Source organism: Zalophus californianus, chromosome 2 (assembly GCF_009762305.2).
Source record: "Zalophus californianus isolate mZalCal1 chromosome 2, mZalCal1.pri.v2, whole genome shotgun sequence".
In the NCBI taxonomy this organism is placed as follows: domain Eukaryota; kingdom Metazoa; phylum Chordata; class Mammalia; order Carnivora; family Otariidae; genus Zalophus; species Zalophus californianus.
In genome coordinates, this window is record NC_045596.1 from 57,153,898 (window position 1) to 57,159,964 (window position 6,067).

A 6,067-nucleotide genomic window follows, 5' to 3' on the forward strand; every position below is an offset into this window, starting at 1 on the left:
AAAATGTTCACATCCTAATCCTTGGAACCTGTGAACAGGTTATTCTACATGGTAAGGGGGAATTAAGGCTGTTAATCAGACTTCCGTAAAATATGTAGGTTTTCCTGGATTATCTGGGTGGGCCCGATGGAACCACAAGAGTCCCTTAAACATGGAAGAATAAGGTAGAAGTTTAGAAAAGATTAATAAGAGATGTGAGGAGGAAAGTACAGACTGGAATGATGTGATTGTTGACTTTCAAAATGGAAAGGGGACATGAGCCCCAAAATGCAGGCATCCTCTAGAAGTTGGAAAGGGCAAGAAAACAAGGGTATTACCATCTCCAGTTCTGAGAACTTTCCTTTTTTTTTTTTTCCATTTCTGTACTTTTTTAGCTTCTTAAATTTTGGAACTGGTGTTATATACATAGAGACTTATAATTACTTCTGATAAATTACCCCTTCCTCGGTGTCCTTCTTTATGTAATACTTTGGCTTGTCTAATATTAATATAGCCATGACAGGTTTCTTATACTTTTTACATGGTTTATCTTTTTCCATGTTTTCACTTTGAAACTGTTTGTCTTTGTACTTAAGTGACTTTCTTGAAAAAGGCATTTAATTATATCTTTTTTTAAAAATTAAGACATATTCTCTTTTAATTGGAGTGTTTAGTTCATTTATGTTATTGATATGATTGAATTTGAATCTACCATCTTATTTGTTTCATGTGCTTGAATGCTTTTCCATTTTTCTCTTTGATATTCTGTTCTTGCCTCTTTCATGTCAATTGAATATTTTTATCATTCAGCTTTTTAACTATTTTTTAGTGGTTGCTCTAGGACTAACATTATCTTTAATATATCAAAGCTTATTGGTTTTACATCTGACACTTCACACTTCCCATTTTACATCTGATAGGTTGTATTTCCCACTTTCCCACTTCTCATTTCATATTTTCACTTTCCATTTCATACATTTAAAACTTACACAGTATAATACCATTTACCCATACCACCCTTTGTACTATTTTTGTATTTGTTCATGTTTTATAAACCTTTCTAAGTTATTCTTCTTGGCTTATTTAGCACTTTAAACATGTTTTCTCATTAACTTCTTACAAGTAGTTAGTGGTAGTTTTTACTGCTCTCAGGTATATGGTGTGTCTGATTGCTTTCAGTATTAGTGCTTTGTCTTTGGTTTTCTCTAGCCTTTGTGCACAGCATGGTTCCCCCCCCCTTTTTTTAACTTATTTAAGAGAGAGAGAGAAAGGGAGAGAGAGAGAGAGAGAGCCAGAGCATGAGCAAGAGCCGAGAGGAGGAGGCAGAGGGAGAGGAAGACTCCCTGCTGAGTGGGGAGCCCAACATGGGGCTCCTTCCCAGGACCCTGGGATCATGACCTAAGCTGAAGACAGACAGTGTAACCGACAGAGCCACCCAGGTGTCCCCTGTGTGGTTCTTTTTACATCTATCTCAAGGTTTCATTGAACAGATTGTCTGCAAGGTTTTTCATCAAATGTTTTTCATCAGATTCATCAAATAATGTTCAACCATTATTTTTGAAGGACTTTTCTGCTCTAATCTTTTGTTTGGGGGTATAATTACACATACTCCTAGTGGTATATTAGACTATCTGATGTTAACCCAGAGCATATGTCCCTGAGGTTCTAGTCAGCTTTTTTAACCTTTGTTCTCTCTCTTCCTCAGTTTGGATAATTCCAATTCATTAGCCTCAAACTCATTATTCTTTTATCTCCAATCTCATTCAAAGAATTTGGCATTTTTTTTTTTTAGTTTTAAAATTTCTATCTTTTTATAGTTTCTATTTTGCTACTAAGTTTCTTTGTTTACTTAAGACCATATTTGTTTTTCTTTAAGCATATTCTTTAAATCTTCCTTCATATTAATATAAGCTGCTGTGGGACAAACAAAAACTAAAAGAATTTGTGATCACTAAACCATCCCTACAAGAAACATTGAAAGGGGTCCTCTAAGCAAAGAAAGAGCCTAAAAGTAACAGACCCGAAAGGAACAGAGACAATACACAGTAACAATCACCTTATAGGCAATACAATATCACTAAATTCATATCTTTCAATAGTTACCCTGAATGTAAATGGGCTAAGTGCCCCAATGAAAAGACACAGGGTATCAGATTGGATTAAAAAAACAAGACCCAGGGGTGCCTGGGTGGCTCAGTCATTGAGTGTCTGCCTTTGGCTCAGGTCATGATCCCAGGGTCCTGGGAGTGAGCCCCACATCGGGGTCTCTGCTCAGCGGGAAGCCTGCTTCTCCCTCTCCCACTCCCCCTGCTTGTGTTCTCTCTCTCACTCTCTCTCTCTCTGTCAAATAAATAAATAAAATCTTTAAAACAAACAAACAAACAAAAAAAACCAAGACCCATTGATACGCTGTCTGAAAGAGACTGATTTTAGACCCAAAGACACCTCCAGATTTAAAGTGAGGGGGTGGAAAACCATTTACCATGCTAATGGACATCAAAAGAAATCTGGGGTGTAATCTTTATATCAGACAAATTAGATTTTAAACCAAAGACTATAATAAGAGATGAGGAAGGACACTACATCATACTTAAAGGATCTATCCAAGAAGAAGGTCTAACAATTATAAATATTTATGCCCCTAACATGATCAAAGGAACACATCGACAATAATACAATAATAGTAGGGGACTTTAACACCCTCCTCACCAAAATGGTTAGATCATCTAAGCAAAAAATCAACAAGGAAATAAGGGCTTTAAATGACACACTGGACCAAATGGACTTCACAGATATATTCAGGATACTCCATCCCAAAGCAACAGAATACACATTCTTCTCTAGTGCCCATGGAACATTCTCCAGAATAGATCACATCCTAGGTCACAAATCAGGTCTCAACCAGTACCAAAAGATTGGGATCATTCCCTGCATATTTTCAGACCACAATGTTTTGAAACTGGAACTCAATCACAAGAGGAAAGTCGGAAAGAACTCAAATACATGGAGGCTAAAGAGCATCCTACTGAAGAATGAATCGGTCAACCAGGAAATTAAAGAAGAATTAAAAAAATTCACGGAAACCAATGAAAATGAAAACAAAATTGTTCAAAATCTTTGGGATGCAGCAAAGGCAGTCTTAAGAGGAAAGTATATAGCAATATAAGCCTTTCTCAAGAAACAAAGGTCTCAAATACACAACCTAATCCTATACCTAAAGAAGCTGGAGAAAGAACAGCAAATAAAGCCTAAACCCAGCAGGAGAAGAGAAATAATAAAGATCAGAGCAGAAATCAATGAAATAGAAACCAAAAGAACAGAACAGATCAAAGAAACTAGGAGCTGGTTCTTTGAAAGAATTAACAAGATTGATAAACCCCTGGCCAGACTTATCAAAAGGAAAAGAGAAAAGACCCAAGTAAATAAAATCATGAATGAAGAAGGAGAGTTCACCACCAACACCAAAGAAATACAAACAATTATAAGAGCATATTATGAGAAACCATACGCCAGCAAATTAGACAATCTGGAAGAAATGGATACATTCTTAGAGATGTATAAACTACCATAACTGAACCAGGAAGAAATAGAAAACCTGAACAGACCCATAACCAGTAAGGAAATTGAAGCAATAATCAAAAACCTCCCAACAAACAAGAGCCCAGGACCAGATGGCTTCCCAGGGGAATTCTACCAAACATTTAAAGAAGAATTAATACCTATTCTTCTGAAACTGTTCCAAAAAATAGAAATGGAAGGAAAACTTCCAATCTCGTTTTATGAGGCCACCATTGCCTTGATCCTAAAACCAAAGACACCATCAAAAAGAATTACAGACCAATATCCCTGATGAAGATGGATGCAAAAATTCTCACCAAGATACTAGCCAATAGGATCCAACAGTACATTAAAAGGATTATTCACCACGACCAAGTGGGATTTATCCCTGGGCTGCAAGGTTGGTTCAACACCCCCAAATCAATCAGTGTGATACAATACGTTAATAAAAGAAAGAATAAGAACTATATGATACTCTCAATAGATGCAGAAAAAGTATTTGACAAAGTACAGCATCCTTTCTTGATTAAAACTCTTCAGAGTGTAGGGATAGAGTGTACATAACTCAATATTGTAAAAGCCATCTATGAGGCTCTCTGCTCCTCCCCGTTTGACAGACAGTTGCATCTTCTGGTGCAGTGCCAGCCATGTCCCCAAGACACGATGGTGAAGGTCGGAGTGAACAGATTTGGCCGTATTGGGCGCCTGGTCACCAGGGCTGCTTTTAACTTTGGCAAAGTGGATATTGTTGCCATCAATGACCCCTTCATTGACCTCAACTACATGGTCTACACGTTCCAGTATGATTCCACCCATGGCAAATTCCACAGCACAGTCAAAGCTGAGAACGGGAAGCTTGTCATCAATGCAAAGTTCATCTCCATCTTCCAGGAGCAAGATCCCACCAACATCAAATGGGGTGATGCTGGTGCTGAGTATGTTGTGGAGTCCACTGGGGTCTTCACCACCATGGAGAAGGCTGGGCCTCACTTGAAGGGCGGTGCCAAGAAGGTCATCATCTCTGCTCCCTCTGCTGATGCCCCCATGTTCGTGATGGGTGTGAACCATGAGAAGTATGACAACTCCCTCAAGATTGTCAGCAAGGCCTCCTGCACCACCAACTGCTTGGCTCCTCTGGCTAAGGTTATCCATGACAACTTCGGCATCGTGGAGAGACTCATGACCACCGACCATGCCATCACTGCCACCCAGAAGACCGTGGATGGCCCGTCTGGGGAGCTGTGGCACGATGGCTGAGGGGCTGCCCAGAACATCATCCCTGCTTCCACTGGCACTGCCAAGGCTGTTGGCAAGGTCATCCCTGAGCTGAACAGGAAGCTCACTGGCATGGCCTTCTGTATCCCCACCCCCAATGTGTCCATCCTGGATCTGACCTGCTGCCTGGAGAAAGCTGCCAAATATGATGACATCAAGAAGGTGGTGAAGCAGGCATCAGAGGGCCCCCTCAAGGGCATACTGGGGTACACTGAGGACCAGGTTGTCTCCTGTGACTTTAACAGTGACACCCCCTCCTCCACCTTCGATGTTGGGGCTGGCATTGCTCTCAAGGACCACTTTGTCAAACTCATTTCCTAGTATGACAATGAATTTGGCTACAGCAACCGGGTGGTGGACCTTATGGTCCACGTGGCCTCCAAGGAGTAAGAGCCCCCTGGACCACCAGCCCCAGTGAGAGCAAGAGGAAGAGAGAGGCCCTCAGCTGCTGGGGAGTCCCTGCCCCAACTTATCCCTCAAAACACTGAGAATCTCCTGACCTCCACCGTTTCCATCCCAGACCCCCTGAAGAAGGGGAGGGGCTTGGGGAGCCCTACCTTGTCATGTACCATCAATAAGGTATACTGTACCCAGCCAAAAAAAAAAAAAAAAAAGGCCATCTATGAAAAACTCACAGTGAATATCATTCTCAATGGGGAAAAATTGAGGCCTTTTCTCCTAAGATCAGGAACACGGCAGGGATGTCCAATCTCACCACTGCAACTCAATGTAGTACTAGAACTCCTAGCCTAAGCAATCAGACAATGAAAATAAAACGCATCTGAATCGGCAAAGAAGAAATGAAACTCTCACTCTTTGCAGATGATATGATACTTTATGTGGGAAACCCAAAAGAGTCCACCCCAAAACTGCTAGAACTCATACAGGAATTCAGTAAAGGGGCAGGATATAAAATCAATGCACAAAAATCAGTTGCATTTCTATACACTAACAAGACAGAGGGGAAATTAAGGAGTCGATCTCATTTACAATTGCACCCAAAACCATAAGCTACCTAGGAATAAATCTAACCAAAGAGGCAAAGAACCTGTACTCAGGGAACTATAGAATACTCATGAAAGAAAGTGAGGAAGACACAAAGAAATGGAAAAAACATTCCATGCTCATGGATTGGAAGAACAAATATTGTGAAAATGTCTATGCTACCTAGAGCAATATACACATTTAATGCAATCCCTATTAAAATAACATGAACTTTTTTCAAAGAAATGGAACAAATAATCCTGAAATTTGT

General features: G+C 40.1%; 1 pseudogene; it reads left to right on the forward strand.

Annotated features, from left to right (window-relative positions):
- The first annotated feature begins 4,200 nt into the window (after positions 1 to 4,200).
- On the forward strand, positions 4,201 to 5,426 carry LOC113924655 (annotated as a pseudogene).
- Positions 5,427 to 6,067: the final 641 nt, after the last annotated feature.